The sequence below is a fragment of the Schistocerca serialis genome, chromosome 2 (assembly GCF_023864345.2).
Source record: "Schistocerca serialis cubense isolate TAMUIC-IGC-003099 chromosome 2, iqSchSeri2.2, whole genome shotgun sequence".
Taxonomy (NCBI): domain Eukaryota; kingdom Metazoa; phylum Arthropoda; class Insecta; order Orthoptera; family Acrididae; genus Schistocerca; species Schistocerca serialis.
This window is the reverse complement of record NC_064639.1, coordinates 208,294,385-208,321,331: the sequence shown is the minus strand read 5'-3', so window position 1 is coordinate 208,321,331 and position 26,947 is coordinate 208,294,385.

Below are 26,947 nucleotides of genomic sequence, written 5' to 3'. Positions count from 1 at the left end.
ATCGCTTTTTTTATTTATCTAGTGCCGACCGGTTTCAGCCCATTGCAGGGGCCATCTTCATAGTCGACTGCTGGTGGCGTCTCGTCTATCAAGATGTGGCAGGAGACTGTCAATTCTGTTGCTTTGCGCAAGAAATTTATAAAAAAAATGGTTCAAATGGCTCTGAGCACTATGGGACTTAACTTCTGAGGTCATCAGTCCCCTAGAACTTAGAACTACTTAAACCTAACTAACCGAAGGACACAACACACATCCATGCCCGAGGCAGGATTCGAACCTGCGACCGTAGCGGTCGCGCGGTTCCAGACTGTAGCGCCTAGAACCGCTCAGCCACTCCGGCCGGCAAGAAATTTATCGACTATCGTGAGTGGCACAGACAGGATGAAAACTATTTCCTCTGTGTCTCCTTTACACCGGTATTGTGATGCTGTAACACTGTTTTCTCCTTATCAGACGTGACATATTTCCTTATTTGAGGATGAAATCACGAACTTCTGCATAAGAAAGCCAGCCATCGGTTTCATGTTAAGACACATAAATCCGTAGTCATAAACATTACATAAGGGGAGATCAATTAGTAACGCAATACTTTTCTCCTCAGTCAATTTCGGTTGAAAAAAAAACGCAGATTTTGTTATGGGACATCGTGGATTATTACCACTTAGGTCCCTATAGTTCCGTGAAGTTCCAGTAGGTGGAGGCACTACACGTAGTCTTCGAAATGGCATCTGTATCGGATATGCGTTCCAAGTAGAGAGCTGTCAGTGAGTTTCTTTTGGAGGAAAAAAGTGTATCGCAGATACTGATGCACACCTGCAGAATGTATACGGAGACGTGTCTGTGAACAAATGCACGATAAGACGTTGGGAGAGGCGTCTGTCATCATTGCAACAAGATCGCGCAAACCTGTCCGATCTCCGGCAAGCCGGATGGTCGCACACACCTATGACTCTAGCAATCCTTGAACGTGCGGACACTCTCATGTGCGAAGAGTTCCTCGCTACCTCTCACTCGAGATGATAAACGGACCACACTCAAAGACCTTGCTGTGCAACTAGACATCTCTGTTGGCAGTGCTGACACACTCGTCCACCAGTTAAGATACTCAAAGGTGTGTGCCTGCTGGATTTCTAGCCGGCAAGCAGAGGAAAATAAAAGCAACGAAGAACCATCTGTGCCGAATTGCTTGCGCTTTACGAGTCCGATCGTGACAATGTTTTGTCGAACATCGTCACAGGAACGTGGGTTCTTCACTTCGAACTCTAAATAAAATGGCAATCCATTGTGTGGTGCCACACGACCTGTCCTCCATTTAAAGCCGCACCCTCGGACGATAAAGCCATGGCGACGGTCTAATGTCCTCTGAAGGGATTATTCTGATTTCGTACCTCACGGTGCAACCATCTATTCTGAAGTGATGTATCCTACTCACAGAAAACTGAAAAACGATATCAGCGTGTTCGTCGCCACAAAAATGCAAACGAACTTCTCTTCTCCATGACATCGCAAGACCACAAACAAGCCTCCGCAACCGCGAGCAACTCACAAAACTTCAATGTTCTGTTCTTCCTCATCCACCCTACAGCACGTATATCGCACCTAATGGCTTCCATGTGTTTGGCCCAATGAATGACGCATTCCACCGGAAGCAGAACGTGGATGATGGGAAGGTTACTAATGCATCAAGTTGTTGGCTCCATCGTCAACCATGAGGGTAAACAGCCCTGCCAGTAAGGTGGCGTAAGGTCGTCGCATTGAACAGAGACTATGTCAAAAAACAGGGTTCTGCAGCCAGAAGAATGGGGAATATTATGGCTTATTGGAATCCTCAAGGAAACCTACCTGCTTTCAGAAAGAAATTTGTTGCATTACCAATTGAACGCCCCTCGTAATTTCTCTGACACCACTAATCGAATTCCCAAGAATGGAACAACGTTGAACTCCTCTGTTTTACAACTATGAAACTAGTAGCAGAAATTGCTACAGTTCTATTTGTAAAAGGAAGATTGATACAGATATCTCTGTAATTAGTATAGATATGAGAGAAAGTAAAGTCGTTCAGCATGAATTATTAGGAGATGTCGAAGGGCTGATTCAGCCGTCTAATTGGGAAGGTTCTTCGTATCCACTGCTCCAGCAGACACTTTTCCTCCGCAAAGTTTGAGAGCTGTGTTTGTATGGGTCCTCACTTCATGAGAGACTGCAGAGTGGTTTGGAATTTAATCCAGGTCACTGGATCGGTTGGTAGGACATGTTCTGAGGCATCAAGGGATCACCAATTTAGTATTGGAGGGCAGCGTAGAGGGTAAAAATCGTAGAGGGAGACCAAGAGATGAATACAATAAGCAGATTCAGAAGGGTGTAGGTTGCAGTAGGTACTGGGAGATGAAGAAGCTTGCACAGGATAGAGTAGCATGGAGAGCTGCATCAAACCAGTCTCAGGACTGAAGACCACAACAACAACAACTGGCGTAAAGGCAAGTGACCCTTCTGCTGTAAAAGGAAATGAAAAATTCTCAACAGCGCGTGTTGTACCCGGACGGCCGCCCACCCAAATATTGGCTACACTCAATGATAATCTGATGAGAACCGTTGTGTCCACCTAGGCACGGCCGTTGACCATGGATATGAAAAGAAACTACAAGACAATTAGTGAAGACCTTTTCAAAATTTATTTGAATGAAGAAAGATTTACAATAGCTTCAATGATTCAAGAAATAATCCCACCCGGATAGGCGCGCTTTCAGCATGCTGCTCCAGGGATTCGGGTAGACGAAAAGGTCCTGAATCGAATCCTTCCGGTGGGTTAACGACGAGGACTGGTGTGCCGGACAGCCTGTATGTGATTTTCAGACGTTTTCCACATCCGACAAGATGAATATCAGGCTGGTACCCACGCCTCACATCAGTTGCATGATTCGCAAACACTTCTATAACGCTCTCACACTTGCACAAGGGATAACACCAGACGCTGACGGATGGGGTACAAAGCTTCAGTCCCAGGAAGGGGGAGGACATTCGGCCACCGTCCAACACCAACATTGCAGAATCCGGATTAATATACCGAACCTATGAAGACACTGATACGCAAGGAAATGAAAGAATAAGCAGAAGGAGTTCTGAAAACACCTGAGCTGAGCAGCTAAGCTGCATTCCCCAGTATAATTAATAGACTGTCTGTTCCATTATCCCAAAAAATCGGTAAAGAGCAAAATTTTCAATTACTACTTGAACAGATACGATACGGCTTCTGTGAACAGTTATAACCTGTCAAATTAATGTGGAAATGCAATGCAGCAATGGTTGCTTCCTCATAAATATGAAATGACATCAACTGTTAGTACAAGGGTAGATGAGCCTAGACATTGTTAACGAGTGTGTTCCGTGTCTAAAAGATAATGAAACGAAATAGTATGAAGTATGAGAGACACGTGTGAGTATTAGGGTACATGGTCTATTTCATTTAGTAACGAAGTCAGTTCTTTCTGTAAAGCTTCCATACTCGACGGCTGCAGCAGAAAAGTTTATAAACTGCACGATCCAGTCGCTTTAATGTGACCAACTATCAAAAGCCTAAATAACGACCTTTTGCAGCGTGAACGTTGTAAGGGGTCCGTAGGCCCTTACTATAAATTTGCACTCGGCACAGGTCGGTAGGGCGAACCATCGATTGTGTCGTGTTGCGAGAGCGAGTGTGGAGTTGAGCGAGTGCCATGTTGCGGGTAGAGGTGTGTGGAGGCCAGTTGTTGAAATGCAAGGCTTTAACGGAGAAGGGAGTCGCCATCGCCGTGGTTAGACCCCTTTGTACTAGAAATAATACCGGGAAAGTGAAGAAGTATCATTACGAAAGTGGTCAGTGACATTTCTAGTGCCGATATTTGGTTTCGCGTCTACCGCGCCGGCATCACCTTGGATTGCAGTGTTGGATTGCAGTGTTGGATTCAGTGATGGATTAGCGTGTGACGATAATGGAAAATGATGAAGCCTGTGCTGAGATTAGCCGTAATTAGATATGTATGACGAAGGCAGTGGCTGTCTCCTTTTTTTTCTTGTGTTTTTGAGACGAATATAGGTTCGTAATTAGTGAAACTGTGTTGGTGTTTTTCTTGTTACCAGACATTTCATTGTTACAGTATTGAACAGGACGAACTGGAAAGTAACAACTTCCGTAGCAGTCATTTCCGATTACCAGCCCCATTAGGTACACGGTCATATTAATAATAAATATTGGGCTGCTATTCGATCAGATCGGGTCGGGATAAATAAACGGTGGTGTTACAACGTGCAGGAAAAGAGTCATTGAGGTTCTGAAAGGTACCGATTGGGATTTGGAGGCGTGCCGTGGTCATCTGCATTAAGTTTCTCGGTTGAGGATCCACAGACCGAACAACTTTATCGACGGGGTCCCACAGGTTGTCAACTGCGTCTAAATCTGGGGCCTTTGGTGGTCAGCGGAGATCGATAAACTCATCTTCGTGTTCTTTGAACCTCGCACCTACACTGCCACTGCCATTAGGCCAGTTCAGTTCAAGAATGTCCATCCCCAGTAGCTGAGTGGTCAGCGCGACAGAATATCAATCCCAAGGGCCCGGGTTCGATTCCCGGCTGGGTCGGAGATTTTCTCCGCTCAAGGACTGGGTGTTCTGTTGTCCTAATCATCATCATTTCATCCCCATCGACGTGCAAGTCACCGAAGTAGTGTCGAATCGAAAGACTTGCACTCGGCGAACGGTCTATACGACGGGAGGCCCGAGTCACACGACATTTACATTTATTTCAGGAATATTATTGTCTATAAACAATTACTTCACAGATATTACTTTATGGCTTGGTACACTTTCAGGCAAATACGATCAATCGCCGTTTGCGAACTGTTGCTCTACTGATAGCAGTACAGAATGATGTAAAATGTATTCATATGCTTCCGAATTTAGCATTTCCTTTTGAGTAACCACGAAAAACACTGCCAAACCGTAACACCTCATCCTCCATACTTCAGTGTCCGCATTACGTATGATGGCAGGTGAGGTTCCGCAGGCACTCGCCAAAACCAAGCCCTTCCATCGGAGTGTCAAAGGGTACAGCGTGATTCTTCATTCCAATCACTCGTTGCCTATTATGCACCATCCAGTGGCATCGCTTTTTACATCGCCTCAGGCGTCGCTTAACACTAACTACAGAACTGTGTAATCCCATTCTTTTTAACTCCCTACGTGCAGTCTTTGTGTTAACTGGATTACGGTAGCACTTAGTAACTTACGAGTGATTCCTTCCGCTGATTTCGTCCTTTTTTTTAAAACAATCATACAGAATAATCAACAGTCCCTGTCCGTCGCTACATGAGATGAGCCTAGTCTTGGTTTACCTATGGTTGTTCGTTTTCCCACTTCACAATCACATCACCACCAGTCGACTTCGTCAACTTTAGAGGGTTTGAAATATCTGTGATGGATTTGTTACTCAGGAGACATCCAATAATTAGTAATACATTCGACATCACTGAACTCGCCTGAATGGCACATTCTGCTTTTACTGCTTCTATACTAACAATACAGTATCTCTCACCTCCATCTATACTAACACGTCCACATAATGATGTAAAACTGCCATAGGCTACCGAAGACTATCATAAGTAATCACAGACTACGGTAATTTACCACGTTGCCTTCGACAGAAAGATTGTAACCGCATTACCCGTACATTACGTGTGTTGCATACCTGTCGGGCGTTACATCATTCATATCGTTTCCTTTCCGTATGCTATCCGTGCTTTACTACGTTTCCCTAGGAATCGGACGCGGTGAACCGTCTATAAACTGAGTGAGGATGTATAAAGGGCTCTGTAGCCTGAGGAACATTCATGTTCTACATAGTTATTCTGTCTTCCAGGAGTGCTAGTTCTGCAAGGTTCGCAGAAGAGCTTCTGTGAAGTTTGGAAGGTAGGAGACGAGATACTGGCGGAAGTAAAGCTGTGGGAACGGGGCGTGAGTCATGCTTCCGTAGCTCAGACAGTAGAGCACTTGCCCGCAAACGGCAAAGGTCCCGAGTTAGAGCCTCGGTCCGGCACACAGTTTTACTCTGCCAGGAAGTTTCGTATCAGCGCACACTCCACTGCAGAGTGAAAATCTGATTCTATCCTGTCTATTACTTAAAAATAAACAATATTTATAGAAAAATTGAAACTATCAATGTTTAGTTAAGCTTCTATTCGAAAGTTGCTGATTTGTAATACGAAACAGTGGGATGTTGTAATAAAAATAAAAAAGAGAAATACAGATTTATCATATAGCACAAGAAAACGCACTTGCCTCAGGAATAAAGATAAAAACTGAATTCTGTCCGAACAGGCGTTGAAAGCCCAATGGTACTAACCGACCGCCGTGTCATCTTCATCCCGCAGGTGACACTGGATGCGGATGTGGAGGGGCATGTGGCAGCACATTGCTGTCTCGGCCGTTGTCAGTTTTCGCGATCATTCATGAACCATCAAGTATCTCCTCCGTTTGCCTCACAAGGGCTGAGTGCACACTGTTTGCCAACAGCGCTCGGCAGACGGGATGGCCACCCACCCACAAATAAAAAGATACAATTTTTTAAAAAACGCAAAAGAAAAACGTGTCAAACATTACTTCAGTACTTCGCCAAGCTTACATAAAACATTTTCTGTTATTCATAAAAAACTTTCGAACTTATCAATAATAACACGAAACTCGTGTCTTTTATCAATGAGAACGTTTTGTTGAGTATAAAATAACAACAACAATTACATAATTTTTTGTGTGTGTGCATGTAACCTGCACTTACATCCAAATTAATTGCTGTGGTTACATAAGAGCACCCAAGTTATGCGATCCACTAATTTTTGTTACTTATGAAACGTAATTTATATTTTGTAATAATATAAAATACACAACGGCTTAACACTGAACGATGTGCGGTTCTAATTGTGTGCAAAACGGTCAAATGTACAAACAAAAACAAAGTCGTCTGCTTCCACGTTGTCTCACACACATTCATTTACGTTTCTTTCCTACCAATTTTATCGGTAAACCTACTATTTACTACGTCATTTACATACTGTACCACAAATATCCGCATATTTTGACATGTGATGGTCAATTACATATGGGCTTATCCAGATACTTTTGATCATATAGTTTATATCTAGCAAATATTGTTCCTTTCGATTCCTTCAGATTTGTAAACTATTCCAGGCGAAGTCATTCATCGTCGCTTCCCAGATATCGTGGCGGTCAGCATCAAAAAGTTCAAAAGACTGATGACTCAGAAAAAAAGGTGTCCGTAAGTATCTCTATTCGACTATCGAAAAGGTACTTTTCTTGGATACAGTGTCTACTCGAGGTTCTAAGTAAACTATCACGTTGCTCGAGCAGTTTCTGGGTCGCTGAGTGGGATTTAACATGGAGGAAACGAGCGATGGATAGGTTGGAAAACTTGTAGCTGTTAACAGAGAACGTGTGGGTAGCATGGGCGGAAGGAAGACGTCAGTGTCATTAGAGACAATCTAACATGACAGCAGCATCTATCGTAGCGTTCACATCTGCGCAAGTTTGCTCGTCCCCTCCGAAGAAAGTGAACTGTGATAGTAGGCGGTGTTCAGTGGGCCGTGCTGATGCTGGTCCGTGGTGAGCCGCAGGTCACTAATTTTCCGGGTTCTGCGTCGCGAGATAAGCGCTTTGGTCACGATGGCAGCGGGCCAAGGGTCTCCGGTATCTAGGCGGATGCTAATACCTAGGAGGAAACTAACCTTGCTTTGGTATCTGGCTCCTGTAACGAAAAATCCACTTTAGGTTCATTAAGTAATACACCTACAACGGAAGGGGATCAGGTATGAGGAGAAGTATCTTCATTGACTTAAGATCTGCTGCACTAACAAAATACAGTACAATGAACCTAAAGTGGATTTTTCCTGTATAGTTTTAGATTTTCCAATGCTGTATGTCGGTCGCTCTTTTTTCAAAGAGACTAGTTTGTTCCCGTTCCAAAATGTCTGATCTGTCCTCCTTCCACCCCAGTTCCCATCAACACTTCCTTAAATCATGTCGTTTAACAGATGTACTTTTGTTTTTTCACTTTGATCTACAATTTTTTAATTTTTCTTAAAAAGTGTTTGCTCCTGTTGATTTTACATATTTTCTGATACTGTTTTTGTTTAAATTTGACAATGGACTTTTAATACAAGTTTCAAAAGCCAACTGCTCCGACATATGACATGTCAGACAATTATTGTTTATTTTATATATTTTACGTATTATGCCCTTACTGGAAAGTATGACTTTCACAATCACAGGAATTTTAAAAATTGTAATGAAGTAGACAACCAACTTCCAGTAAAAACATTGTATTGTTATTTCACACCAGAGAAAATTACGAACAGAGCAAAACTGACAAGACTCTTCGGAAAAACGTATGAATAATGTAACTGCGGGTACCTTTTGTCCTCATTGATAGTCCTCGTCTTCCGTGTATGATGTGAGCTATTTGAAAAGTGTCTCTTAGAACTCACTGTATCCTGCATGAACATGTGCTAATTTTTACAGCTTCTTCACTTTTTTTATCCTTGTTGGGACACGATCAGTAAAATATACTTTCTCATGAGGTGGACTGGAAGGGATAGTGTAGCGTTTAAATAAATACTTGTGGTTGTCTAGACCTTCGTTAAAATGGCTATGAGCACTATGGGACTGAACATCTGAGGTCATCAGTCCCCTAGAACTTAGAACTACTTAAACATAACTAACCTAAGGACATCACACACATCCATGCCTGATACAGTATACGAACCTGCGACCGTAGCGGTCGCGCGGTACCAGACTGAAGCGCCTAGAACCGCTCGGCCACACCGGTCGGCCTAGACCTTCGTATACTAATAATCAACATCCTCTTTCATCTTATTTACATTCAGTAGTATGCTTCATCTTACACAACTGTAAAGTAGTTTTATTTTCCCTAGGAATACCACTTCTGTTGTCTGATATGATAGACACACTTTTTTATAATCATCTACTTCCATGCAGAAACATCAGGACACTTTGCTCTTTATCATAACCACACGGTATTATTTTACTGTACGTATCCTGTCACTCTTCCTGATGAGTCGTTTAATCGCCCCGAAGTCATTATAACGGTGCAGAAACGAAATTCCGCGTACAGGGAAATATTCAGTTGCAGTCTTCAGTACATCGTTACCAACCATATTAAGCAGAAACGAACGCATGTATCATTTCTGTTTTGTCCAGGACATGCACTACTGAACAATACTAGATGCTGCACATCTTGCTCTTTAATATTTTTTTTAATATAGACCAACAAAAAGCTACAAATTTAATTAAGAGTTCTCTTGGCAATTCCTTCTGGTAAACAAACGGGCTCGCGTGGCAGACATTCCCTGCTTCACAGAAAGGGAACACTCGTGCCATATTACATCTTCACAGATAGTCACCAGCCAGCGAAGCGAGACGATGTTACAGGGAGAATGTGAGTGAGCCTTCTGCACAGCGCATTGAGTTACATTCCCGCTACCGGCTGAAAAAAAAGAAGGAAGTCCCAAATTTTGTTGTATTTATCCTTGCTGCATCTTGTATTTCATTTATAAGACTAACGCGGAAACGGAGGAGGAGGAGGAGGTTAGTGTTTAACGTCCCGTCGACAACGAGGTCATTAGAGACGGAGCGCAAGCTCGGGTTAGGGAAGGACGGGGAAGGAAATCGGTCGTTCCCATTCAAAGGAACTATCCCGGCATTTGCCTGAAAGGATTTAGGGAAACCACGGAAAACCTAAATCAGGATGGCCGGAGACGGGATTGACCCGTCGTCCTGCCGAATGCGAGTCCAGTGTGCTAACCACTGCGCCACCTCGCTCGGTAACGTGGAAACGATCCTCGTTAATAAAAAGGAGAACTGCCAATCACGTAAAACGCTGCAAACTGTTTGGATGCACCAATAGGTTGCTGTCACATGTCTGTAAATGCGCAACTCCCACATGTTCCTTCCTGAGTATTTTGCTGGATCATTACGTTTGAGAGAGTTACTGGAGCAGGTGTGTTTTGCTGAATCCAACACAAAACCTTATAGATCTTGTAATTAAATATTCCCTGAGACATTTAAGTCTCATCTTTATCTACAGATCGTAGATAAAGATGAAACTTAAATGTCTCAGGGAAAACTATATCATGAGATCTACAAGACCACTTGAGGTATAGGACTTCCCCATTACGTCCGACACTGGGGTGCTATTCCAATGCTGGAGAGCCTAGGTCATAGCGACAATTTAGGGGGAAAATAAGCTGAAGATACAAAGTTTGTGTTTGGGATGCCAATGGACTTAGACAGTACGTGCAGCAGTTTTGACCATAGTGCTGCGGTGGTGTTATAGCATTTCTGCCTAGTATGCAAGGACACCCGGGTTCGAGCACTGGGCGTAGCATAAATTGTAATTTATTTCTTCACCTTTAATCCCTATCGCAAAACAAAACGGTGCTCACGAAAAGAAAGCAGGTGTTTATTGTGAAGTATTATGCGAAGCACAGTTCGTGGAAAACGTATGCAGAACTGTTTGTGCAAGAATAACATGATTCTTGCGCCAAACAGTTAATGTTAAGTAGTATGTCGAGAAACTGTTTTATAAATACGTGGATAAACTTACAGAAGATGAACGAATATAGGGATATTTTGAGAAAGAGTGAACAACAGCACACACCGCCTTGACACTTGTCAGAGAGCATGAGGTGTTTGTTGAGGAGTGGACAGTCAGCAGAGGCACTGCAGTCACCTGGACACTCTTGTAAAGGATGAGCCAGACAGTAAGAGATTTTTCTTTATTATATGAGCCCCCAAACGGTAACTTTATTTTTCCATTGCGGCCAAGCCACGGCCGACAGTGTTAGCTGCCTTTAAATTCCTCCGCCCCACGGTTTAGTAACAGGAAGTCAGCACCGAGGAAGCGCACCTTGATCACGCGCCTCTCTCATGTGCTGACGAGGTAACGCCGCCCCAGGCGTCGCTTAGCAGGCAACGCTCTGGAAAGTTCCATGCCACCCGCACGGTTTGCTCGGTCCTGACCAATCAGGGCGGAGGAAGCCGCGTGGTGCGTCGAATATACCCGGCCGCCCGTCGCCGGGCTCTCTCTCTTGTATTCTTGCTCACCCGCGAGTCGGATGCGCGCCCTGTAGCATCGAACATCTCTCGCTTCTCCCGGTGCTGCGGCACTGTGGACCTACTTTTGGCAGACAACAACTTTCGGTAGCTTCGCGAACAATGTTCTCCAAATTATAAGCTCTGGATCACCCGCACCTCCCTAGGCCTATGTAGCCCCTTTCAACTTGCATTAGCCAATACATGGGCTTTATCCAAAAATTACCCTACTATTCCATAACGCCCACCGCCTGCCCATACGCCCATCCTGCACACTCTGATCGCCTGACCTCTCCGCTCTCTTTTTTTTTACTTTCGACTTTTGACGTTTTTTACTGCATCATTTATATACTTCGTAAACAATAACGGTCCTATCATAGTTCCTTGCAGTACTACGGAAATTGCATTTAAATATGTCGGTTTCGACAGTGCGACGCGTTGAGTTCCATCTTCGAGGAATTATTGAATCCAGTTGCAAATCTGCTCCGATACTCGATAAACTCGTGTTATTTTCCACTTAACGGCAATGCGGGACGATGTCAAATATCTTCCTGAGGTCAAGGAACATGGCGTCAACCTGAGCGAAGTTGTCTACAGCTCAGTGGATCTCATGGAGTGAACTGATCAAGCTGACTTTGTCAAGTTCTCTGAGGAATCCACGCTGATTTTTATAGAGGAGATTTTCGTTCTCTATAAACGTCTTATTTGTTAAGAATAAAACTTGTTCCATAATTCTACAATAGATTGACGTCAACGATATTGGTCCACAATTAAGGGCATCTGTTCTACTACCCTTCTCGAAAACGGGAATAATCTGCGATTTTTTCCATCCTCCGGGCATGCATATGAGTCCGAAGGAATATAGCATAGTACGTCTGAAACAACACATTCACTGCAATATCATATCGAGCTTACCGAATATCTTAATGTCATCTGTACACTGATCAGAGCCGGAACATTGTGACCACGGATCTCCTATTGATATAAGCCCGTCCAGGAGATAGCAGCACCAACTGCTGTCCGTGTGTAGAATGAGGAAGACGTGCGATCTATTTGAGTTTGATCGAGGGTTGATAGTAATGGCCCAGGGAATTTGCACGAGCATTTCGGAAACTGCATGACCTGTCGGGTGTTCGAGGAGTGCTGTGGTGTCTTCAACACGTGGTGAAACCAAGGTGGAAACACGTACAGACATCATGAGGTTGGACGGCGACCCCTCACTGCAGATGTCGAACGTCGCAGTCTGGGCAGACGGGTAAAACAGGAAAGGCGGCGAACAGTGGCGGAACTAACATCAGACTTTAATGCTCGGTACAATACAAGTGTGTCTGAGCACACAGTGCACCGAATACTCCCAACGATGAGCCTCCGCAGCCGACAATCCATGCATGTGCCAATGTTAATCCCCGACATTGGCAACTACGACTGAAACGGGCACGTGACCATCGGCGCTGGACGTTGGCGCAGTGGAAGAGCGTTGCACTGCCTGATGAATTCCGGTACCCTCACGCCAATGGGAGGGCACGAATCCGTCGTCTTCCAGGGCAGCAGCTCCTTGACATCTGTACTGAGAGACGAAGACGAGATGGCGGCGGCTCCATTATGCTCTGGGGAAAATTCACTTGGACATACATGGGTCCAATGGAGCACGTGCAAGGAACCATGACGGTGAAGGGGTATTGTACACTGGCTGTAGCCCACGTACACCCATTCATGACGGTCATGTTTCCCTAAGGCAGTGACATTTTTCAACAAGATAATGCACCGTGCGACGAGACCAGGTATGTGATGGAGTTGTTCGAGGAACACAGTAGCGAGTTACAGTTGATGTGCTGCCTTCCCGACTAGCCAGATCTGAATCTGATCGAACACATCTGGTATGTGATTGAGCGTGGCGCGAGAGCTCATTTACAGTAATTAGGTGACTTGTGTGTGCAGGTGTGGTGCCAGATTCCTCCAGCGAACCACCAAGGTTTCACTGCTTCTATGCCACGATGCGTCGCCGCTGTTATCTGTGCCAAAAGTGGACATACCGGCTTTAGGTAAGTGGTCTTAATGTTCTGGCTGACCAGCGTATGTTGTGCTTGCACAATGATCTTTTTGGCAGATGTACTGGTGACGGGCAATGCACACTACTGTTACTTTTGTCGACGTGCGGCTAATTCCCCCCACGGACGCGAACGCGATCTACCCACCAGGCTGCTTCCCCTACCTCTCTCTCCACACTTCAGATGTCGCTGCTGGCTGGCCATTAAGTAATGGCTACGCAGCTGTTGCTCGTGACGAGTGCCAACAGCGCAGGTCGTGAACCTGCCAGGTTTACGAGACCACCAGGCACTGTATCGCGTCGCCATTCCGTGAGTACTTCAAGCACATCATTCCGCCTGTACATATTTAGCTTACGGTGACATAACCCACTCAGCAGCAGCAGAAGCACATGGCTGCCAAGCAAGGGGACAGTTTGATAAAAGTAAGAGCGTGGGGTCTTTGACCCTTGCCTTTCGCTTAGCTAGTCGGTGAGCCTTACCTTCTAGTATTCATTGTTTGGCTGGAGTATTGTCCTGTCACGGTCGCCACTAGTAAGCTACCGCACATTTTTCGAGATACCTAACACAATTCCTTTAGTTTGAAGGCAATCACGTCTTTAAAAGGGAGATAACTTACAAACAGAGGAAGCCCAGCGAAGTATCAATCGGTGTTCGAAAATGGTTCAAATGGTTCTCAGCACTATGGGACTTGACATCTGAGGGCATCAGTTCCCTAGAACTTAGAACTACTTAAATCTCACTAACCTACGGACATCACACACATCCATGCCCGAGGCAGTATTCGAACCTGCGACTATAGCGGTCGCGCGGCTCCAGACTGAAGCGCTAGAACCGCTCGGCCACAGCTGCCGGCAATGAAACGGTGTGCCTGCTTCGTGCGACATGCCTGTAATTAACTGCTACACAAAATTAATACGGGGTAGCGGCTTGGATTCTATGAGATGAAAGACGATTTTCATTGATTTAGTACCTACAAACAATAGAACCGAACTAACAACGAGGGGTAGTTAAATAACAACCTAACACTCGTCAGAACGGGATCATGGAAAGATGCCATTCAAAAGTAATCGTCACACGCGTTAAGACAGTTATTCCGCTGGGAGACATGTGTCGTTCTTCAGGTCGCCAAAGATGTGAAAATCTCACGTTGAAACATTCGGGCTGTACGGGGGATGTCGCACTACTTCCCAATCAAATCACATTATTGTGCAATAGGTGGCCGAGCGGCTGTAGGCGCTTCAGTCCGGAACCGCGCGACTGCTACTGTCGCAGGTTCGATTCCTGCTTCGGGCATGGATGTGTGTGATGTCCTTAGGTTAGTTAGGTTTAAGTAGTTCTAAGTTCTAGGGGACTAATGACCTCAGATGTTAAGTCCCATAGTGCTCAGAGCCATTTGAACCATTTATTGTGCAATAAGATTATTCTGTTCGACAGTGTGCAACCACAACCACTGCGCAGCGCTATGAAGTCACTTTACAGGAACTTCGTCGCGCCATAAAATCGGAACGCCCAGGAATGACGTCGGACGGAATCATACCATTGCACAATAACGCCCGGGCCCACACTACGAACCGTACGAAACCTTCGTTTCAGCGATTTGGTTGGGAAACACTGCAACATCCTCCACACAGCCCTGATCTTTCACCGTGTGATTGCCCATCTTTGGCGACCTCAGGAAAGACACGAGTGGATAACAGTTTCAGTTGGACGAGGAAGTGCAAGAGAGCGTGTGGTTGTGGATCCGTCAAATTCCGACAGCGTTCTACGAAAGAGGAAATAAAGATCCCGTTTCCCAGTGGAATACATGACTTTAAATGCATGTGGTGATTGTTTAGTCCCGTCGTCGGTTTTCATTTGAGTGCCCCGTATATGTCCTTCTCATTCACTTTGTTGTTGTTGTGGTCTTCAGTCCGTAGATGGATTTGGAAAATTTTGGAACTTTGTGGTAAGGTATTATGGGACAAAACTGCTGAGGTCATTAGTCCCTAATCTTACACACTACTTAAAGTAACTTACGCTGAGGAAGACACATACACTCATGTCCAAGGGAGGACTCGAACCTCCGACGGGGGGGAATCCGGCAGATGGGTTTAATGAAGCTCTCCACATTACTTTATCCTGTGCCAGTCTCTTCTTCTCTGATGGTTCAAATGGTTCAAATGGCTCTGAGCACTATGGGACTTAACAGCTGTGGTCATCAGTCCCCTAGAACTTAGAACTACTTAAACCTAACTAACCTAAGGACATCACACACATCCATGCCCGAGGCAGGATTCGAACCTGCGACCGTAGCAGTCGCGCTTCTTCTCTGAATATCTACTGCAACCCACATACAAGACAATGTTTTTACAGGATTCATCGCTGGGTCTCATACTTCCGTAAAAAGCAGAAAATGAGAAAATAATTATTTAAATAAAAATAAATTTTTGACGTAAACAGTTTTTAAATCGGACTCAAAAATATAACGTAAATTCTAGCACCATACAAATTCCAAATCATATATAGACATCCTGAAAATTTGTGCTTGGAAACTTTTAGAAGCTACGATAATACTTGTAAGATCTACAACGAAAAAAGCGGGATGCATGCAATAGATACTAGTTAGTAAGTGACTATTCATCCATCAATTATGCCCCCACGTTTTCCGCTAAAAATCTTACAAGTATTGTCGTAGCTACTAAAAGTTCCCAAGCACAAATTTTCAGGACCATTTGTATGGAGTTAGGATTTGTATTGGGCTATGAGATATTACTTTATACTTAAAAATCTGATTTAAAACGTGTTACATTAAAAATCTTTACATTTATCTATTACCGTCCGTTTTGTACAGATGGTTTAGCCATTTCATCAGATGCGCTCCAGGTTTTTCCAACATCTTTTTACACCTAATCTTTGTTTTGAACCCAAGAACTCCAGGGCTGCTATCTAGTGCTCTATCACCAAGTCTACCACAGTCACAGGGCGATAACAGATACTCAGATTTAATCTGGAAGTACAAAGCCGTAGGAAAATGTACTAAAGAGAATAACATGAAAGATAAAAAGACCATTCCTGAAATCCTTGTAAATGGAGCAGTCTCAACAAGACCAACCGTTGATGTTGATCACGGTGCGAGCGGTGATAGTGAAGTTAGGTGTATCTTATCAGTGCGTTGATGTTACTTGCTGTAAACTGTCTGTATAGCAACGATTGATCAATAACACACAACCTAATGAGGTAAAGCTGATCGGATGAAAATCAACGCTAGTAAAAGTGTTAGTGAACCGTCGTTACTGCCTCTGTTAGTTTAACTTGACCCAAATAGTTTTATTGCTGCGCGGAACACGTTGTTATACGCTATGGAACGTCTTACGCTGGGGACTATTGTGTTCGCAAGTCGTAAAACTAGCGCAGAAGCTGTGACGCCAGGTTTTTGCGCTTGTGTATTCTCGAATAAAAGGTTTGATGATAGCCATGGCTTTCGGATTGCGTCTAGCTAGCGTTCGTTTTACAACTGTTGCGGCGAGTCTTCCTTTTTTGTAAAAAAGTTGCTGGTATTGCCCAGGCAGCGTGTCCCACTTACAAGTGGAGCTCTTGTTAAGAATGTGCTCTATGTCAAGTGCTCACTTACTATGTACCTACATGTTTAGTTTGACGTTGATACTACATCAGAATATTTTATGATTTGAAGATGGCAGTAGCCGAAACCGGTAATAGTGAAGTGTAAAAGTTTGTGTTATCAAGACGGACCTATAAAATAAAGTGCGAAAAATATGATCACGGACTCATTTTCAGACTTTACGTCGTCAATTTATTCGCCTACTTTGTTTCACGTTCCCATAAAAGTGGTGAGACAATATTTAGTATAACGGATCAGCACGAGGATGTGCATTCGGATGTGCGAAAATCATGAGACATTGTCGAAAACTGCAACTTCTACTATAATTCAGTGTGATGTATGTGTTTGTTGTTGGAAAGAAAAATTTTTACTCCGCGAACAGAACTGACTTTTTTTCCATGTTGTTATTAGTTTTATATCTGCCATACATGAATGCTATGCTAATTACAAATTATAATATGAAGATTATAATGCTACTGCATTATGGATATTCACTGTCAGGAAGATTCCTCATTCCTGTCGATTATTATTGCGGCATTCAGCCTGCTCTGTCGTTATAGCGTACTTCAAGAGGCCTTTCTTTTCTTTCCTCAAACAGGTACGTTTCCAGTTACTGAAGATAACGTCGACCGCCGTCTGAAAATAACAATGTTGTTTACATGCAATATAGAGCACTTTCTACCTTTAACTCCTATAAATTCGTAAGTGCACAATGAAGCTGCACTTAATTCGGCCGTTTTTTTCTATAATTGTTCATGAAAAATTTCAGTGCGCGATGTGAGTTTAACAAACGATTAGATGGCCATCTTTTCCTGATTTGGCAAACGATTAGATTGCCTCGCTTGGTGTAAGCAACGTAAACATCAGACTGGGTGTGGGTATGGCGAATGCTCGGTGAACGTCATCTCCCAGCGTGTGTAGCGCCAACAGTAAAATTCGGCAGCAGTCGTGTTACGGTGTGATCGTGTTTTCTACGGAGGTGGCTTGCACCCCTTTTTGTTTTTGCGTGGCACTATCACAGAACAGGTCTACATTGATGTTTTAAGCACCTTCTTGCTTCCCACTGTTGAAGAGCAATTCGAGGATGGCGACTGCATTTTTCAACACGATCGAGCACCCGTTCATAGTGCACGGCCTGTAGCGGTGTGGTTACACGACAATAACATTCTTGTAATGAGCTAACCTGCACCGAGTCCTGACCTCAGTCCTATAGACACCTTTGGGATGTTTAGGAACGCCGACTTCGTGCCAGGCCTCACTGACCGACATCGATACCTCTCCTCTGTGCAGCACTCCGTGAAGAATGGGCTGCCAATCCACAAGAAACCTTCCAGCACCTTATTGGACGTATGCGTGCAAGAGTGGACGCTGTCTTCACGGCTAAGGATGGGCCAGCACCATACTGAATTGTAGCATTACCGATGGAGGGCGCCACGAACTTGTACGTCATTTTCAGCCACGTGTCCGTGTACTTTGATCACATAGTATACGCTCGTCCCGTTGTGCGGTTTTCCAGATGCTGTAGAGTTGGCCGCGCGTGATTAGCCGAGCGGTCTCGGGGGTTACAGTCATGGACTATGCGGCTAGTCCCGGCGGAGGTTCGAGTCCTCCCTCGGGCATGGGTGTGTGTGTGTGTTTGCCCTTAGGATAATTTAGGTTAAGTAGTGTGTAACCTTAAGGACTGATGACCTTAGCAGTTAAGTCCCATAAGATTTCACACACATTTCAACATTTTTTTGCTGTAGACTTGTTTATGTGCGCCATTTTGGTTTGAGCACGTCTGTTGCATCGAAAGAGTTACAAAAATAGCTGAAAGGTAAGAGGTTCACACCTGTATCCGTCAGCAGCTCCAGTTTTTCTACACTGAAGCTATCCACTCCCTTCTTTCACGCCAGGTCGGTGTATCACTGTCAGTGGCAATTACTTATAGTTGTATTGTCCAGCAGGAACTGTATTGATAGTATTGTTATTAACATTTTTTTACATGTAACTACAGTGTCCTTGTCATTTGGGGACAACTTACAGAGAACTTTCTGGTCTGCGTACTTTACCTTCAGAGTTTTCAAAAGAGTGTGTTCTATTCGGCCGTGCGGCTCTAGGCGCTTCATTCCGTAACCGCGAGACTGCTACGGTCGCAGGTTCAATCCTGCCTCGGGCATGGATGTGTGTATGTCGTTAGGTTTAAGTAGTTCTAAGTTCTAGGGGACTGATGACCTCAGATGTTAAGTCCAATAGTGCTGAGAGCCCTTTGAACAATTTTTTTTTTGTTCTATTCAATATCGCCAAAACCTTTCTCTAAATCTACGAATCCTACAAACGTAAGTTTGCTCTCATTTGCCATTATAGTTAGAGCTATTTAAAATCACGATTTCGTGGTCACAGCGGGTGCTTCGTATGGCTGTATGCATCTGCGTACGTCCTTCCGCTGTTTAGGCGAACTGTACAGTAATTACCGCGATTTAATTAGTTATAGCCACGCGTGTGGTCAGTTCGACATACTGCAATGTTGACACTGTTCAATGCATGCAAATGTGGCGTCCACACTGATTAGCCTACAAACTGATTGTTATTTGATGCACAGTGGCGGGCAATTTAGAAGGCAGATTACGGATTAACGTCTCGTCAACGACGAAGTCATTACAGACGTAGCACGTGCTGGTACTGGTGAAGGATAGGAAAGGAAAACGGCTGCCTCCTATTCAAACAAACGTACCAGTATTTTCTCTTAACGATGAAGGAAAATAAGGAAAACATAAATCTAGATTGCCTACTGGGGGTTTAAAACGCTGTACGACTGAGTACTAGTCAAATGTCTTACCACCGAGACACATCGTTCGGCCTTATATTTGAGATAAAGATTTTGTAGTACAAGGAGTAACCAAAATACCGATACGACTTGTGTGTGGAGCATAAAAAATAATGTGCTGCTTTGTGGCAACAATATGATGAGCAGAACTATTCTTACACATGATGGGCAACATATAATGGCCATCAAAAACTTTGCGTTTGGAGGCGTTTTTGCAGAGTGGAACGCGACTCCGACGCGGGTATACAGGGTGGTCCATTGATAGTGACCAGGCCAAATATCTCACGAACTAAGCGTCAAACGAAAAAACTACAATGAACGAAAGTTGTGTAGCTTGAAGAGGGAAACCAGATTGCGCTATGGTTGGCGCGCTAGATGGCGCTGCCATAGGTCAAACGGATATCAACTGCGTTTTTTAAATAGGAACCCCCATTTTTATTACATATTCGTGTAGTACGTAAAAAAATATGAATGTTTTAGTTGGACCACATTTTCGCTTTGTGATAGATGGCGCTGTAATAGTCACAAACGTGTAAGTACGTGGTATCACGTAACATTCCGCCAGTGCGGACGGTATTTGCTTCCTGATACATTACCCGTGTTAAAATGGACCGTTAACCAATTGCGGAAAAGGTCGATATCGTGTTGATGTATGGCTATTGTGATCAAAATGCCGAACGCGCGTGTGTTATGTATGCTGCTCGGTATCCTGGACGACATCATCCAAGTTTCCGGACCGTTCGCCGGATAGTAACGTTATTTAAGGAAACAGGAAGTGTTCAGCCACATGTGAAACGTCAACCACAACCTGCAACAAATGATGGTGCCCAAGTAGATGTTTTAGCTGCTGTCGCGGCTAATCCGCACATCACTAGCAGACAAATTGCGCGAGAATCGGTAATCTCAAAAACGTCGGTGTTGAGAATGCTATATCAACATCGATTGCAGCTGTAATATATTTCTATGCACCAGCAATCGCATGGCGACGACTTTGAACGTCGTGTACAGTTCTGCCACTGGGCACAAGAGAAATTGCGGGGCGATAACAGATTTTTTGCACGCGTTCTATTTAGCGACGAAGCGTCATTCACGAACAGAGGTAATGTAAACCGGCATAATATTCACTATTGGGCAACGGAAAATCCACGATGGCTGCGACAAGTGGAAAATCAGCGACCTTGGTGGGTTAATTATGGGAGGAAGGATAATTGGCCCCCATTTATTCGATGGCAATCTAAATGGTGCAATGTATACTGATTTCCTACGTAATATTTTACCGATGTTACTACAAGATGTTTCACAGCATGACAGAATGGCGATGTACTTCCAACATGATGGATGTCCAGCACACAGCTCGCGTTCGGTTGAAGCGGTATTGAATAGCATATCTCATGACAGGCGGATTGGTCGCCGGAGCACAATACCATTGCCCGCACGTCCATCGAATCTGACGTCCCCGGATTTCTTTCTGTGGGGAAAGCGGAAGGATATTTGCTATCGTGATCCACCGACAACGCCTGACAACATGCGTCAGCGCACTGTCAATGGATGTGCGAACATTACGGAAGGCGAACTACTCGCTGTTGAGAGGAATGTCGTTAGACGTATTGCCAAATGCATTGAGGTTGACGGACATCATTTTGAGCATTTATTGCATTAATGTGGTATTTACGGGTAATCACGCTGTAACAGCATGCGTTCTCAGAAATGATAACTTCAAAAATGGTTCAAATGGCTCTGAGGACTTTGGGACTTAATATCTTAGGTCATCAGTCCCCTAGAACTTAGAACTACTTAAACCTAACTAACCTCAGGACATCACACACATCCATGCCCGAGGCAGGTTTCGAACCTGCGACCGTAGCGGTTCGCGCGGTTCCAGACTGAAGAGCCTGGAACCGTTCGGCCACTCCGGACGGCAATGATAAGTTCACACATTGGAACAACCGGAATAAAACGTTCAAACGTACCTACGTTCTGTATTTTAATTTAAAAAACCTACCTGTTACCAACTGTTCGTCTAAAATTGTGAGCCATATGTTTGTGACTATTACAGTGCCATCTATCACAAAGCGAAAAAAGTGGTCCAACTAAAACATTCATATGTCTTTACGTACTACACGAATACGTAATAAAAAATGGGGGTTCCTATTTTTTAAAAATGCAGTTGATATCCGTTTGCCCTATGGCAGCGCTATCTAGCGGGCCAACCATAGCACCATCTGGTTTTCCCCTTCAAGGTAGACAAGTTTCGTTCTTTGTATTTTTTTGTTTGACGCTTGTTTCGTGAGATATTTGGCCCGGTCACGATCAATGGACCACCCTGTATAAACACGATGTAGGCAAGGGATTATTGTGACATTCATGTCTTTTCGGCATCAGTGCAGTAACAGCGGAAACCTGAACTATGGCTACATTACTGTTAAATGCTTCTAAACAGGACTAATGTGCTGTTATTATTTTCCTGGCTGCCGAAGGACAAACACTGGCAGATATCAATCGGAGAATAAAGAATGTGTATGGGGCAGCATGTCTGTCGAAAACCACCATTGTAGAATAGTGTGCCAAAGGGTGCTTCTCCTTCATTATAACGCCCGTCTTCATAACGCAAATTTCGTAACGCAGACGTTACGCCAACTCAAGTGAGACACACTCGAGCACGTGCTCTGTAGTATTGATGTCTTCCCACGCGATTATTACGCCTTCGGTCCCTCAAAACAGGCCTTTAAATGTCAACGATTCCTGTCGGACATGGATGTACAGCAGTTGTCCGAAAGAACAGACACCACGCATTCACGTAACTGATTGGCCTATCTGGGCAATGGAGCCACATTCTTCAGTGCGGATGCACAAATACAGGTACGTCCGATCTCCTGTGGGAATCTCAGAGTGCGAACATTGAGGAAATGGACAGGGACTGCAGATAGGTGGCGCACTAGGAGAATATTGGTCGGCTGAGTCCGCGAAGTTGCTATAACGCTCTCTTCCGTATGGCGCAATGGCTAATGCGCATGCCTAGTAAGCAGCAGATCTCTGGTTCGAATCCCACTCCGGTACACATTTTCATTCGTTGCCGCTGGTTCCGCGTAATGTCTCGATGAAACTGACAGCAGTGATGCCCTTCCTTTCCTTTCTCCTCCTCTCTAACATCAGTTTACATAAAACGTGTGTTTTTAGCCTGAGGCGAGCTGGGATGATTGAGCAAGGCTAACGGCGGTTTTGTCTGATTGGGATACCGATTGTGGACTGTACGACCTTTGAACGGACACATTTTGGATGCCCCTCATAAAGCTAGCCGAGAAAATATTTCACGCAACTTAATATAGGGAAGCCAACTTAACCTGCGCCTGAAATGTATGATTTAAGTTGCGTTGACTAATAAAGATGCATTGAATGTTTTCTGGTCCAGCAATATTTTTTCTATCATGTAATAAACAGACGAAAGTGGAAAAAAGGTTCAAATGGCTCTCAGCACTATGGGACTTAACATCTAGGGTCATCAGTCCCTTAGAACTTAGAACTACTTAAGCCTAACTAACCTAAGGACATCACACACATCCATGCCCGAGGCAGGATTCGAACCTGCGACAGTAGCTGTCGCGCGGTTCCAGACTGAAGCGCCTAGAACCGCTCGGCCACCGCGGCCGGCAACGAAATTGAAATGGATTAAATACACCGAAATGAAATGAAATGGGAATGAAATCAGTAAATGGCCAACGACACGAAGATATTAGTCACACATTTCAGGCATACTGAAACTGCAACTTAATAAAGATTTGATTATCACCTCGAAAACATAAAGGTATTTAGGTAATTTTTTGTTTGTTTGCAAGTTGACGTCTGCAGTCCGGCCCAAATAAAATGGTGCGGACAACGGATGAAGTGTCATATCGTGCGATAATTCGTTTTCATCATTTAATGGGAAAAACGCTGCGATAATCCAGGACCCATCATGTGAGACAGTGGTGACGTGGAGCAGACGCTTCCACTGTGATCAAATAAGACTGAATGAGGAAGGGCGGAGTGGTAAGCCATCTCTTTGTGAATAACTTCGGATCACAAGAGAGTCGAAGACTCTGCTGATTCCAGACCGGCGTATCGCAACCGAGGTGACAGTAGAGAAAGTGAAAATCGGGCATGGATATATTCAGAATATTTTGGACGACATTTTGAACATAAGAAACGTCGGTGCCCGCTGGGTTCTCGGACTGCTCACGTCCATTCAAAAATGGAGCGGAACTGAAGCAGCAGTGGAAATTTTGAAGACGTATCAGGCGAATGTATATGATTTCTTTAGCCACGTAATCACCATGAACGAATAATCAGTGTAGTACCACGATACTGCGACGAAGGAGTAAAGCAAATAGTGGAACATGGTGATTCACCCCCGCCAAGAAGGACGAAGATCTAGCCATAATCAGGCATGGTGGCGTTCAGTATTTTTTTTTTGTTTTTTTTTTTTTGTTTTTGGACTGCCATAGTATGATACTAACAGATTATGCTGATAACAGTGTTTTTGCACCACGAGACTGTGCCAGCCAATTCTTCACAGCACAAAGTAAAATATCTGCTGTTTTGGGCTGTGAAATTTTGACCTAAAGTCTCCTCCCGTATTCCCCTTGCTTGACACCGAGAGACTTCTTCCATTTTGCTCACATGAAGAAACCATTGCGTTGGAGGTACTTCCAGAAAAAGGAAGAGATGGTTTCTGGGGTGAATCGTTTCCTGAACAACATAATCTCAAACTTTTTATTGCCAAAGAACGCATAGAAATATCTATTTTACGAAATATGTGTAGCATTGGAGCGTGAATATGTACAGAATACTCCAGCGCTGTTTGTAACTTAATTTTCTAGGTAATAATTACAGCTTTATGAGCGCCCCTCACTTGTAATGACAGACCGGAACTACGACCACTTTGGAGTACCAATGGCAGTACTGCATGTAAATCACTGGTGAAGAGGTAAGTTGAGAATGACTGTCTGAGTTGGGCCAATAGGCGTTCTCAGTAAGTGTAAGGGCCGAGGCTGTTAATCTCCTTCTGGTCTGTCATCTCAGTGCTTCTGTAGCGCCCGATGAAGTCTCTACTCGCAGCCTGGCCAGAGCACACAAACTTCAGCGTTGTGTGGTGTCTGAGACAAATGACGAAATGTATTACTCCACCAGCTCCTTCAAAAACGTTTTTTAGCTGGCCCGGTTTCTTTCTATACACCACTCCAAATATACTCGTCACTCCAGATATGTTGTTGTTGTGGTCTTCAGTCCTGAGACTGGTTTGATGCAGCTCTCCATGCTACTCTATCCTGTGCAAGCTTCTTCATCTCCCAGTACCTACTGCAACCTACATCCTTCTGAATCTGCTTAGTGTATTCGTCTCTTGGTCTCCCTCTACGATTTTTACCCTCCACGCTGCCCTCCAATGCTAATTTTTTGATCCCTTGATGCCTCAAAACATGTCCTACCAACCGATCCCTTCTTCTAGTCAAGTTGTGCCACAAACTTCTCTTCTCACCAATCCTACTCAATACCTCCTCATTAGTTACGTGATCTACCCACCTTATATTCAGCATTCTTCTGTAGCACCACATTTCGAAAGCTTCTATTCTCTTCTTGTCCAAACTAGTTATCGTCCACGTTTCACTTCCATACATGGCTACACTCCATACAAATACTTTCAGAAACGACTTCCTGACACTTAAATCTATACTCGATGTTAACAAATTTCTCTTCTTCAGAAACGATTTCCTTGCCATTGGCAGTCTACATTTTATATCTTCTCTACTTCGACCTTCATCAGTTATTTTACTCCCTAAATAGCAAAACTCCTTTACTACTTTAAGTGTCTCATTTCCTAATCTAATTCCCTAAGCATCACCCGATTTAATTTGACTACATTCCATTATCCTTGTTTTGCTTTTGTTGATGTTCATCTTATATCCTGCTTTCAAGACACTATCCATTCCCTTCAACTCCTCTTCCAAGTCCTTTGCTGTCTCTGACAGAATTACAATGTCATCGCCGAACCTCAAAGTTTTTACTTCTTCTCCATGAATTTTAATACCTACTCCGAATTTTTCTTTTGTTTCCTTTACTGCTTGCTCAATATACAGATTGAATAACATCGGTGAGAGGCTACAACCCTGTCTCACTCCTTTCCCAACCACTGCTTCCCTTTCATGCCCCTTGACTCTTATAACTGCCCTCTGGTTTCTGTACAAATTGTAAACAGCCTTTCGCTCCCTGTATTTTACCCCTGCCACCTTCAGAATTTGAAAGAGAGTATTCCAGTTAACATTGTCAAAAGCTTTCTCTAAGTCTACAAATGCCAGAAAAGTAGGTTTGCCTTTTCTTCATCTTTCTTCTAAGATAAGTCGTAAAGTTAGTATTGCCTCACGTGTCCCAACATTTCTACGGAATCCAAACTGATCTTCCCCGAGGTCCGCTTCTACCAGTTTTTCCATTCGTCTGTAAAGAATTCGCGTTAGTATTTTGCAGCAGTGACTTATTAAACTGATAGTTCGGTAATTTTCACATCTGACTCCAAATATACTCTAATGCTAAATAACGGCCCCCGTCTCACTTTGAACCACAAGGCAGGGATGAAATAGTCACTTCTTGTATACCAAGATAGGGCACAGCGTACCAAAAAGCACGAGGGCCCGGTGGGTGGGCCTTCTCGGAAGTACTCGGTTCAAGACGACGTTCCATTTAGCATTGTGGGGAGACATTTTTCTGTTGGAACGACTTTCTTCACTTCAGCACAACTGTGGTGTCAGCACTGGTTTCTCGTTCGTTATTGCTCGTGACATAAAGGAAGTTTGCAGGTCCAGTGGCTGTTTGAATCTATCGTCAGAAACTTTTAAAAAGAAGACAAGGACATGCATTCTCAGTATGGACACGGAAGAGCAAAAGAAACTGGTTCACCTGCCTAATATCGTGTAGGGCGCCCGCGAGCACGCAGAAGTGGCATGGACTCGACTAATGTCTGAAGCAGTGCTGGAGGGAATTGACACCATAAACCCTGCACAGGGCTAACCATAAATTCTTAAGAGTGAGTGGGGGTGGAGATCTCTTCTGAACAGAACATTCCAAGTCAACCCAGATATGATCAATAATTTTCGTGTGGTGACCAACGGAAGAGTTAAAAGTCAGAAGAGCGTTCCTGGCGCCATTCTGTAGCAATTCTGGACGTGAGGGGTGTCGCACTGTACAGCCGGAATTGCCCAAGTCGGTCGAAATGCACAGTGGACATGAATTATTGCAGGTGATCAGACAGGATGCCTACGTACGTGTCACCTGTCATAGTCGTACCTAGGAGTATCAGCGATCCCATATCACTCCA